Source organism: Manis javanica, chromosome 10 (assembly GCF_040802235.1).
Source record: "Manis javanica isolate MJ-LG chromosome 10, MJ_LKY, whole genome shotgun sequence".
Classification (NCBI taxonomy): domain Eukaryota; kingdom Metazoa; phylum Chordata; class Mammalia; order Pholidota; family Manidae; genus Manis; species Manis javanica.
This window is the reverse complement of record NC_133165.1, coordinates 50,670,322-50,683,498: the sequence shown is the minus strand read 5'-3', so window position 1 is coordinate 50,683,498 and position 13,177 is coordinate 50,670,322.

The following is a 13,177-nucleotide window of genomic DNA, read 5'->3' as shown; positions in this document are numbered from 1 at the left end:
AGTGTCTGCGTTTTATTTTAGCCCTTCTGGTAGGTGTGAAGTGGTATCTCACTGAGGCTTTGATGTGCATTTCCCTAATGACTAGTGATGCTGAGCATTTTTTCACGTGCTTATCGGACATTTATGGATGGATGTTCTCTGGAAAATGTCTATTCAGATCCTTTGCCTATTTTTTCACTGGGTTGTCTTTTTATTGTTGAGTTGTAAGAGTTCCTTATATATTTTGGGTACTAGATCTTTATCAGATACATGATTTGCAAACATCTTCCCACATTTGATGGGTATCCTCTGATACAAAAAATTTTAAATTTTGATGTTCAGTTAATCTATTTTTCCCCTTTTGGTTGCTTGTGCTTTAAGTTCATATATTAGTGGCTGATTCCAGAGCTGCAGCAGGGAAAATACAAGATGAGCTTGGAGCATGTTGTAGGAATACAGAAGTGCTTAAAATACAGAAGGGTAGAGGCATGTGAGGGCGAAAGGGGAGCCAACTGAAAGTGCTTGCAGTGATCAGGGTAGAAGAACTTGAAGAACAAAGTAAAGAGAGATAGTACTGTATAACAACACGAAGTGTAAAATAAATACCTGTGAGTCCATATTGATATAAAGAAATAACTGGGAAATAAGTTAATGAGGGAGAAGAGACTACTCTTCCTTACAGAAGAATTTCAGTGAATAAAGGGAGAGAGTGAAGGAATTAGAAAATCCCTATTCAAATTTCACAGTAATAATTGCCACAGGCAAGATCCAAGGATGGATGCAAAGATCAGTGGGGAAAGTCTAACGAAAAACTGGGTATTTGCACAATACCAGGGTATCTCCTCCAAAATAGCTGTGAATTACAAAGGGAAAAGGAGTAACTCCCTGTGGAGAACCCTGGTGTACATCAAATCACCCTAATCAAGCAATCAGTGTGACCATCACCCGTAAAAGGACATAACAAGATCAGGTGCCTCCTGATATTGGTGCAGAAGGGACAGCACCTCTGTGCTCAATCTAATCACGAGGAAACACCAGACCAACCCAAACTAAGAGGCATTGGACAAAATAACTCTTCAGTGCTCTTCGAATGTGTCAGGGTTATGAAAGATCAGGGAAGCCTGAGAAACTGGCAGATCAGAGATTAAGGAGACATGACATGCCTGATAAATGCACATGGTATCGTTGACAGGATCCTGGAACAGAAAGAGGGCATTAGAGGAAAACTGGTGAAACCCGAATAAAGTCTTTCCTTGCAGTCAATAGTCTGTCAATGTCAATGTTCTAGTTTGCAGCATCGTCCTGCAGGTGGGCAAGACGGGTATGAGAGGGGAAGCTGGGGAAGGGCATATTGGGAATCCTACTATTCTTGCAGTTCTTCTCTAAGTCTGAAATTATCTCAAAACTTACAGGTTCGAAAAGAAAAGTCAGCACAGGCCTGGTCTAGAGCTCCCAGCCCCCTGCTCCATACCCCTGACAAGGCCAGGCCCAGGGGCTGCTGCTCTTGCAGCTTCAACACAGGATGCCTGTGGCTGTGCTGAGTTTGAGTTTTGGGGCTCCTTTGCCCTGTGTGAGCAATCTGCTAGCCCCTAAACTGGATGGCCAAGGGGCCAACCAACTAGGGGTGGGGATAGGGCCCTGAGGGACCTGCAGATAGAGAAGGAGCAACTACCCCCTAGGCTGGGCCAGTGAAACAACCGAGTGGAGCCTTTAACCGATGTCTCCTTCGGGGTCTCATTGAGACCCGCCATGGCATGAGATTGGTTTTATTTTCTCCACTTCACAGATGAGGAAACTGAGGCTCAGTAAGAAGAGTAATGGGGCAGCCCACATACCTGGAGGGCGGTGGGCTGGGCTGCACCCCAGGAACACTCTTTCTGGGTGGTCCCTCCAGCACAGCCCATTGGTGGGGAGACTGGGCTAAGCTAGTGCCTGAGGTGATGTGGAAAGAAAGCAGAAATCATCATGGTGTTCACTAAGTCTTGAGAGGAAAGAATCTTATCTGCAGTAGCTCTGTGAATTTCAATATGCTGGGCTGGTAAGTTCTAGAAGGACAAAAGACATTTATATGAGGCAGCAGATGCCCAGAGAATAGGTGCTGTTTGCGCCTATCTCAGATCTGTCTTGTGACGGACACTGTGTTGATTGCTCTCCATCTCTCCCCACCCCTCACACCCACTCTGCACACCCCTGCACCCCGGCTGTGCCCCAAGGGCTGGTCTGTATGCCCCCTGGTCCTCTGGCAGGCTCCTTGGCCTTGGCTTCGGGTTGGGTTCAGCCAATGGGGGGCCGCAGGAGCGAGGTGGGGCTGTTTACTCCAGTTCCTTCTCTGCTGGACCACTCCACCTGCTGGGGCCCTCTCACCACTGTTGCTTCTGCCTGGTTTGATCATTTTGCCCCTTTGGGGCAGCAGTGGCTTCCCAGAGTCCCCTGTGCATTCCCTTAACCCTGTCCACACCGGTGCACACAGCCCTTTCCTAAACTCTTGCTCGCCCCTGGGTGGCCCCACTGCTTCCTCCAGGCCTCTGCTGATACCTGAGAAAGGGTACGAAGCTCCCAGACACATTCAGCTGTTAACCTCCATTACCTTGTTCAGTCTCCCAGGGAGGCAACCGTCAACTGCAAAGCCTATAAAATGACCACAAAGCTTGCAGAACGTTGACTGTTCATTTGATCTACAGAAAGCTTGCTGCAGGTGAGAGCTTCAGCTCCCCGAAGTGCTAAGTGTTCTCACCGGACTCATCAAACTTGTGTGAGCTGGTCTGTCACTACTTTCTGCATTGGGGAGATCTATTTTCTCCTGTGGGCCCACTCACACCTCTGAACAGATCCAGACACAAATGCCTCTCCCAGCCCACCCCACCGCTCCCCCATCTCTGATTTTCTACCTGTTCCCGCTGAATGCCCTCTGCGTGGGCAATGCAGCTCAGCTCTGGACTTTGATGAGTAGGAATTAGCTGACACCCACGTGAAACAGGATTGAGACCAACTCCTGGCACCAAGATGCCTGCAATCCGGGAGCCCAGGATGCCCACAGAAAAAAGCAGAGAACTGCAGGAATCCTGGACCTCAGGCACAAGCTTTACTGTCTCGAGCACAGACTCGCCACACTTCAACAATTCCACTTTGGGGAGAGGAAGGGCCCAGGACTTGGGGAGGGGATGTGGCTGAGCCCACATGGGGCAGGCGGACCTGCTCACAAGGATAGAGCTTCCCTGCCACGGCCCCCTGCAAGCCCACCCTGGGGCTCAATCACCCCTGATGTGGGCCTTTGGCTATTAGTAGATGAATCAGTGCCTCCTGTGGGTGGGCAAGATGCCTGATTTTGCCTGAAAGAGTAGTATTTGACTCTGCTTTAGGGCTCTAAAGTATCACTTCTAGACTGCTGTTAATAAAACCACCTGTGAGAGCTACCAAAAGCCACTGGGGAGAGGGGAGGGGGCCGGTGAGGCTAACTGGCTGCCCCCAGAGCACAGACTGCATGCTGGTCCTGGTGTATGTCAGAGCACTACAATGGGGCATCAGGCTGCCCCCTTCATCCCTGGCAGGGGAGGCTCCAAGTGGAGACCATCCTTCTGCGGGGGTGCTGAGCACAGGTCAGTAACCTTCCAGCCCTCCAGCTCTAGAGGTGGGGGCTGCTGGGCCAGTGCTGGCTTTCCTGCCACACACAGGCCTGGAGTAACTCAGGAGCACTTGAGAGGAAGGGGGAGAGGCAGTTTGATTTTTCTTGCTGCCAACAACCCTTGGGAGCTTTTCCTGGCTACAGGAGATGGGGCTTAAAAAGCTCTGGGCAGATACCTGATGAGACCAAAAGGGGCCTGTTGGCATATGTGCGTTCTGACGGGTGTGCATAGCACACACATTCCTCAACACTCACCCACGTGTACCTGGGTATGTGCACAGCTAGGCTGCCCCACGTGTACCTGGTGGGTCTGAGGCTCAGTCCTAGGACCCAAGTGTGAGCTTTGGTGTGGCCTGAGTGTGGCTGGCTGCAAATGCATTCCCCATGTGGCCATGTGTGCACACATGACCCCTGAGTGTGCATGTGCCAAGTGTCTGCGGATGCCTATGTCAGAGCTTCACAGGCACATCTGCAGGTGGGAGGCCCAGTCTGGAACACCCAGTCAGCCCAGGGGTCACCATATTACTGACCAGCCAAGACATGCCTAAAGCCCTGGCTCTGGGCTTCCCCAGGGCCACCCGACCCCAGCTCCAAGCCAGGTCAGTAGTGGCGGTAAGGAGAGGGGCTTCCAAACTTTCCCAGTACTGCGGCTTCTGGCCTTGGTGACCACTCTGTGGCCAGCAGCTTGGAGCTGTGTGTGTGTGTTGGTGTTGGGGGAAGGGGGAAGAAGGACCTCGCTTCCTCACTTCCCAACACCCTGAACTTGGGGCCCCACTGGCAGACAGGCTGAGGGGAACCTGTACCACTGCTTGGAGGAGGCTCAGTATATGGGGACAAGAAGCCCTGGGGACAGCCTTGGCCTGGAAGTGGCTGCAGAGAAGGGAGTCCCCACTTGGCTCCTGAGGGCTGGGCTTCCCTCCTCAGTACCTGCATGAAGCCGAGCCTCCTGTGACCCTTTCCCAGAACAGTGACTCTCTAGGGTCTGAGGGGGACCGGGGAGGAGGAGGGGAAGAAAGGGCGGGCAGGGACATGTCCAGGTACCAAGATGGTCCTCAGACAGCCCTAGGGCCTGGCCATATCATCTCACCTCCCAGAACAAACTCCAGAAACTGCCAGGGCGTCCAGGGTGTCCCAGCTGAAGGCCCAGGGCCAGGCTAGGGCTATACCACTCTCTGTGGAGGGTCGTGCTTGAGGAAGCCTCCTGGTCTGGCAGGGGGTCTAGGGCAGGGGATTGTCTGCGGCAGTGGGTGCATCATTGTTAGGAACACTGTGGTCTCCAAAGTGACAGTCCTGGCCCCTGCCTGGAGGGGGCGCTGCTGGGGCAAGCCGGAGGGGCACTGGTGTGGACTGGTCACTCCACGGCATCCCTCGGGGTCAGGGCTTTACCTGGAGAGAGCAAGGGACTGATCAGCAGAGCTTCTAAGTTGCAGAGAGGGGTCGGGCAGGAAGTGGGGTGGGACACCTGGGGGTGGAAAGCGCACCTGCCCCAGGGAGAAGGACCAGTGTGTGCCAAGGCCCTGGGGCAGGAAAGGTCTGCCATGTGTCTGGGCCATGGTGAGACCAGAGGAAAGGAGCACTCTAGGGGAAGTTGAGGGAAAGAGGCAAGAGTTGGTGAGTTTTACAAAGGCACTGAGTGCTTGTGTGGGGGACTGGGTAGGAGGAAATGTGAGCCAGAGCTGAGGCTCCCAGCCTGAGTTTTCAAGTCTGTAAACTGGGATGACCCCATATACCTCACAGGGTTGCTAGGAGGACAAAGCCACAAAAGGTATGGACAGCAGGTCCTGGGGGTTACCTCACCTCACGTACGGCAGCTGCTTGGCACACACAACCTTGCCACCTCCCCTGCTGCCCTGCATGCAGGTCCAGCACAGGGTCCTGCCCTCACCCATGGGCCTGGCCCTTGGCTGATTGTGTGGCCAAGCCTCTCCTGTCTCTAGGTGAGCACCGTGGCCAGGAGCCCCACAGTCCAAGTTGGAAGGATGAGGGCTTCCTCCCCTGTTCCTGCCTCCCTTGCCCAGGGTCACTCAGAGAGTGCTGTGGCCAGGGATAGAGAGGGACAGAGCTGGTATAGGGCTCCTCCCACCTGATCGGACTGGCATGTGGGACCCAAGCGGGTGCCTATAACCCCGAGTGAATGCCAGGGGTAAACTTTGGGGTGGAGGCCACCAAGCACTGCCTTAAATCATAACAGCCAAGCAAAGATACAACCATCACAGGCGTCCCGGGCACCCTTCAGGCCCATGAAATCTAGAAAACCAATGTTATACCCACAATTTTATAAAATATAGGATTTACAGAGATTGCTTGAGGAGAGAAAATGCTTATGTTTAAAATATTCAGTGAAAAAAAAAAAAGGAAGGGAAATTGAATATACTGTATGATACCTACTCTATTTAAATGATGTAAGTGCCACTTTGCAACCATCACAGTAAAGACTGGCTCAGGTAAGAGTCACCAACAGATGATCAGTCCAGGGGGCAGCTTTGGGGAGGAGCAGAGGGTTCACATGGTTGTAGGGTTTCTCCATAGACTGCTTGTTAAGAAAAAACTAGTAACTTATACACAGTGGAGAAATCAGACTCCTTGACCAGGTGACCAAATTCACAACAGGAACGAAGGGCAGATGGACATTATGTTCCCCGGCTGTGGTGTCGGGAGAAGGGCACAACACAGACAAGGTGCTCCTGCCTCGAAGGTATAACCTGGCTCTAATCAAGAGGAACCATCAGACAAACCCAAAAATAAGGAATCTTCTATTAAAAAAAGGAGGGGGGACTTATTTAAAAAATGCCATGTCATAAAAATGGAAGAGAAATAGAGGAAATGTCCCAGATTAAAAGAGACTAAAGACTTACAACCACTGACTGCAATAAATAACAACTAAATGCAATAACTCTCAGGCTGGATCCTGAACTGGGGGGAAAGAGCTATGGAAGGAGCCCCCAAGTAAACTTAAGAAAGCAAGCATGGTGAGTGATTAGATAAAATCCTCACACGGACGTTACATTGGCTGCATTGATGACTGCACTGTGGTTATGTAAAACCACATCCTTTTTCTCAGGCAATATGGACTCAAGTATTTAGGGCCATCTAATTATACTCAAAACGGTTCTGAAAACAACTTACATGTATTATTACACACACATCCACACACAGTGCAAAAAAACTAGAGGAAATGGGGCAAAATGTTAATGGAAGTGATGGGGGCAAAGGGCATATGATGTTCTAGGTACTATTTTATTCTTGCAACTTTTGTGTAAGTTAGAAATTATTTCCAAGTAAAAAGTAATGTATATACACATACACCTACATAAACATACAAATCTAACGATCCCCATTATTTGCAGCAGGCATGCACTACCCAGTCATGCGAATGCTGAATTAGCGAATATTGAGTCACTGCTTCCAGTGGAAATTCAGGGCCGGGTTCCTGTGAACCTCTGGTCATGGCATTTCCATAAAGCGATGGATATGGAACCATGCTTTATGTGTGCTTCTGTTTCCTGCGACCATATTTAATACAGATTGTTGACTCATTGACCATGAACTCAAGGCCAACAGCACTGTAACTCCTGCCTCAGTGGAGCTTTTCTAAAGCACTTTCTCCACCAGGCACACCGTGAGTGACCTTCTCACCTTTAGGAACAGTAGATGGTACTTCAGCACTGGGCTCGGGGGTCATTTTAAACAGGGAAACCACCACGCAAAGCATGGAAATGCAAAAAAAATGCAGCACTATGTGGACTGTGAAAAGGATGCTTGTTTACAATATGAAAGCTGAACAAGAAGGCAGAACATCACTTTGGCCAGCCTCATCTGGGAACACGCATGTTGATGCAAATTTTTCTCTTTTCCGCTCATGTCCATGAATGGCCATGAGAGTGCCATGAGGATTGATTTTGGGGTTATAAATACATTTGACCAAGTAGATTAAATTTGCAAATATAGAATCTGTGAATAATGAGGGTTGACCATATGTGAACACACACACACACACACACACACACACACACACACACACACACACACATATGCATAGGAAGCTTCAGGAACAGCACCTAAAAATGCTAACCGTGGTCAACTCTGGCTGGGAGGACTACTTGTATTTCCTTCTTTATGAAATTTGTAGGTTTCTTTTTTCCAAGTTTCCTGATAGGCATGTATTATTTTATAATAAAAGTTTCTGTTTTTTTTTTAAGAGAAGCAAAGTTAAAAATAAAAGAGCAGGATGATAACTGAATCAGGCTTGACTGCCCTGTTCCCACTTCTGGAGGGACTCTATTGTAAAGCCTCTTGCATAAGGAATCCTTGTATTTTCAGTGACTTTTCAGGGTTTTTTCCTACAAAGGAATCGGCCTGTGCTGGAGGAATGTGGGTGGCGCAGGGCGCCTCCCTGGGGCCAGGCAGCCCTTACCTCTTGATATGGGCTTTGTCTTGCTGGTGGATGCCCTTTGCAGATCTGAATTGCTGACGGCCTATAAGAGCCACGGGCAGATGCTGAGCCAGGCCTGCCAGGCAGCAGCAGTTCCGAGTTTGTCCACTAGATGGCAAGGTCTTCCTGACGGAACCAGCTGAGGCTCCAAACTGACCAGAGCTCCTCAGAATGGGGATCCCAGGACCCCCGGGGACCACGGAGAACAAGGTTCTCAGAGCAAGGCTGCATCTCCCCCTTTAGTCTGAGCTCCGCGGGATGAAGCCATGTTGCCCCCGGGCAGAGTTCAGACCAGACTTCCCTGGCCACGCTCCTCGCCTCGGGGCTCCCCACCTGGGCAGCCCAGCCCTGCCCCCGCTCACCTGGGCCTTGTCGGGGCAGCTCCTCATGGCCTCCATGAGCTTCTCCACCTGCTGAGCCTGGTCCAGGGCGTCCCGCAGCGCGTCCTCCGTGCTCATCAGCTGGTGCTGCAGCGCAGGAGCTCGGGCGCCCATGCGTCAATGAGGGAGTAGCGCCTCTGATCCGACAGGGACTTCTCCTTGTCCTGGGAGCAGCAGGAGAGAGGAAGATGTGAGAGTGAGCCTGGGGCAGGGAGGCCTCTGCTCCAGGCGGCAAACTCCCCTGGCCCGCCTCACCTCTGGGCCAGGCCTGAGCACCTCCAGGACGTCACTTCAGGCTTCCTCCCGACCCGAGGTCCCCACTGAGGCATCTCCTTTGTCCCCTGCCTGCCTTCCCAGCCTGTCAGATGCTCGACATTCTCCCAGTCCTGAAATCCACGCCCCCCTTCCCTTCCCACGACCCCCAACCCCCCTCCCTCTACTTTATGCGGGTCCCTCCTCCTCAGTCCCACACCCCCAGCCTCACCACCTCTTACCCTCAAGCCCAAATGAACCCTCCCTCCCCATGCCCAACAGCGCACTCAGTACCAGGGGCTCAAGCCCCTCCACAGAGGCCCCTTGGCCAGGGGCTTCTAGGTCCTTCTGCTCTGCTCTGCCCCTCCATCCGAAGCTTCCTCTCCACCCAACCTTCTTCACTTCTGGAAGTTTCTAACCACAAAGCCCTTCCCTGGATCTCCCACAGCACTGGGGACAGTGCAGGAAGACAAGGGAGTGGCTGCCCTCGGGTGGTTTTGACCAGCTTGTGCCCCCAGAGGTGAGTCAGTGCCACATTGCCACCCCCCCAACCCCCAGGGCACTGGAAAAGTCTCAGGGAATCCACGCTCCCAAGTCCCCTGGGCCTGTCTTCTCCCACAGTGTGCCCAGACAGGCCACAGAGGACCTGAACCGGCCTTGTTGGCCAGACCCGCCTGGACTGGGAAGGCCACAGGGTGGCTGGACCCAGTAGCCTGCACACCCACGATCTGGGTGTGTAGCCAGAGTGACGCCCCTTATCCCTTAACCCTGCAGGCCCAGGGCCTGCTTCCATGGCTGCGGCGGATCTTGTCCCTGCCTCCCACCCAAGACCTCTTCCATCACCTCCAGTACAGCTAAGCCCATATGGCTGGGCTGGAGGGCAGTGAGGGGCTTTGGAACAGCCTCCCAGGTCGGTCCTCCCGGATCTTATGATCCCATCCACACCCCAGAGTTGACCAGGCCCAGCAAGTGGCCATGGGGCTGTCCTCAGGGCCGACTGCAGGGGACAGGGTGCGGAAGGGTTTGTCCTGCTACCGGTGTCCCCACCTACCCCAGCCCCACCTCTGGGGACTCAGCTCCCCAAGGTTCCTGTTCCTGATGGCAAAAGAGTTTCACTCCCAGAACCTCAGGGCCAGGGGAGGCTCTCAAGGCGCCTTCCTGAGACCCATGTGTGAATCCCCATTGCAGGATCCCAAATGAGGAGCTGCTTTCTGGCTGATTATGTCCCTGGAGGGGGAGCTCACACACCACCTCAGGACAGGCTGGATTTCTAGGAAGTCTTCCTTAGAATGGCATCACCAAGCCAGCCACAATACCTGCAAAGGGCTGCATGTGGCCCCCACCAGATACATTGCTGGCCCTGCTTGTGGTTCTAGGGGGTTTTGAACCCTCACTATGATGTGGCTGTCCCTGGGGGTGGCTCCAGGAGGTCACCAGTCCCCATGGCCTGACAGCAGATAACCCAGCCCACCCTGGCATTCTCCATCCCCAGCCACCCCTTCCCCACGTACCAGCCTGGTCAGCTTTTCACACAGGCCCGGATGTCATCCTTGAGTTTTTGCTCCTTGATCCGCCACTCAGCCTTGTGAACCTCGCAGCTCAGGTCCCTCCTGGGCCCTGGGGAGTGGCGACTGGCCTCCAGCAGCAACACTTGAAGTTCATTCAGGCTCCTGGCGGGGGCACAGAGCATTACTGTCAGCCCTGGCCTCTCCGCCCCGACTCTCCAGCGATTTTCCAGGAGCCTGGGGACTGCCACCCTGAAGGGGACACTGGCTGTTAGGATGACATCTAGGTGCCAGCAGGGGCCAGAGTGGAAATATGAGGCATGGAACAACTTGACTACAGCCCCAGAGGGGCCAGGGTTTGGGGATAGGATGGTCAAGAGGACTTGGCCTTTCCGGGAATGTCTTAAAGGCTTTAAAAAAGAATATACAGTATTTGTTTAACTAAAAATTAAACAAAACAAAACATTCATTCAAGAGAGCCTGTGCAGCAAAACATTTTAAAGGCCTCATGTCAAATGGATTTAATTTCCCATGTCAGCTCTTCACCAACTGGCAGTAGCCTGCCTGGGATACCGTGATGAGAATGATTCTGAGGCCATGTTTGGGCTCTGCAGAAAAGAGGGCAGTGATCAGTTAGCACTGTCTTCCATGGGCACAGGATGGAAGAAGACACACCCCTTCTAAGCCTTTTTCTTGCCTGCATCTACTATAGAAGAAAGGAGAACTCCTTGACTAGGAGGCCATGGGTAACTGAGAACCAAGTGGGCATCTGCTGACACTGCCCCTTCTCTTTTCTCCTTCTCCCTGCTATATATATGATGATGGCTGGAGCTTCAGCAGCCACCTTACAACCATGAGGAAGAGTCTAAGGGAAACACAAATGTGTTGGTACTGGTATCTTGAGCCATAGCTAATTGCCAGTCACGCTACTTCCAGATTTCTTGTTACATGAGGAAAATAAATCCCTACAAGTTTAATCTGCCAACAAATTCCTAGCTGATCTCCCACCAACATCCTGAGTGCCATGGGAACATGGAGGGACTCGGGCTGGCCTATACCAACAAAGGAAGGCTGTAAGGAAAAGCTGAGCTGTGAGGAAAACCTTAAATAGTGTACTGGATTTGGTAAAGTGACCAAAAAGAAGGTATTCCGGGAAGTGGGAATTGCAGAGTGATAAGAGACATAGGCAGGAATGAGCTTGTTGGTAGCAGAAAGACTCCTCAGAGGAGTTGAGACTGGGTTGAACACAGAGGATAAACTATCCAACTTGGATGGGGGAGGGGATAAGGAGCAAGACAGTGGTGGAGCCCTGGCGGCGGCAGCTGCTGGCTCACCAATGCTAGGGAGGGAATATTCCCAGTAGCCTGTTGCATCTGTTTTAACTCCCTCCTAGGCTGGGCCGTGTTCTCCAGAGAGTGTCCTAGTAACCCCAAAGTGTGTATCACACTTACAGAGGGGAGGAGACAGCATTTCCTTTATAAAAAGACACTCCTACTCTAATGAGATTCTTTTAACTCAGGTTGAACCTCAAGTGCTTACAGGGGCTGGGGAATCATGTCCACAAAGTAGGTGTGAGAGAAATAATGAAGGCAAGTAGGGGACAGCGCCCATCGAAAGGGGGCAAGTGTTCCCCAGCGATGGCTGATTGTTGCCCGGCTGGAAGTCAGCCTACTGTTGTCAGACCTTCCAATTTTTTAAGGGAATCTGGAGAAACCTGGATTTTATAGGAAATCTACCAATTTTTAAATTCTAGCCTGTTTTTTTCAAAGCCTCATATAGGTCACACAAATCATGTCATTGACTGTAACCGAGAGGTTTTCAAAATATGGTCTGGGGACCCCTCAGAGGTCTCTAAAACCCTTCCAGGGGGTCCACAGGTCACAACTATTTTCATAATAATCATGGAACTTTCCACAGTCATTTCTCATGAGTGTACAATGAATTTTTCCTGTGACTGCAGAGCATATTAATAATTATCTGAAAAGGATATTAAAACATTCCTCTCTTTCCCAACTACATATTTCTGTAAGGCCACGTTCTCATAATATCCTTCAACCAAAATAACAAGTTACAACGATTAAATGCAGAGGAAGAGAAGAGACTCCCGCTGTCTGCTACTCAGCCCAATGCTCAAGAAATCTGCAAAAATGTGAAGCAATGCCATTATTCTGACTAAACCATGTTTTAGAAAGCACTTTTTCCCCAAAGTGTATTGTTTATGTTACATGCAATTATTAGTGTCATTATTTTTAAATGGCTTAATAGCTATTTAAAGGATCCTCAGTTTTAATTTACAATCTAAGTATAGAATAAATAACCAAAAGCTCTTTGCAAATACCCAATAACTTTTAAGAGTTTTTAAAAAAACTCTTATAATCTTTTTAAAGGGCTCCCTGAGACCAAGAAGTTTGGGAACCACTAATCTTTCCTATAATCTCTCCTGGGGGTTTCCTATAAACTCTCTTGTGTTAAGAAGGATTCTGAGGCTTCATTGGTGCTTAGGCGATCATTGGTCATGCCAGCCACCTGTACAATGTGGCCCTTCCCCCTTGCTCTGGGAAAGACTGGCTAATGTCAGGTGGAGTGAGGGGCACGGCCAGCAAGCGTGACCACCAAGCCCACGGCTGACTCACCACCCCTTCCTGAGCAGCTCCTGGCTGATGAGGACCAGCTGGCCCGAGGCATCGTGGGTCTTCCGGGACACGGCCTCTAGCTCTGCCTCCAAGTGCCACTTCTTCTGCAGGGTGTCCACCTTCTTCTCTCCTGACTTACACTTGCTCACCAGTGCTGAGGGTCAGCCAGCAGGGAAAGCAGAGAGAGGGCAGGATGGCCATGGGAGTCTGTCCCACCAGAGAGCCAAACCTGGGCAGGGAGCCTGTTTTCCCAGGGGTCACAGTGACACACTCCACAGAGTGCATCTCTCTCGTCCTGCAGAACCAGGCAGCCAGGGGCTGAGGGAAGAGCTACAAAAGCAGACCTGAGCCCCCCAGCACAGCAGCCCAGGCCC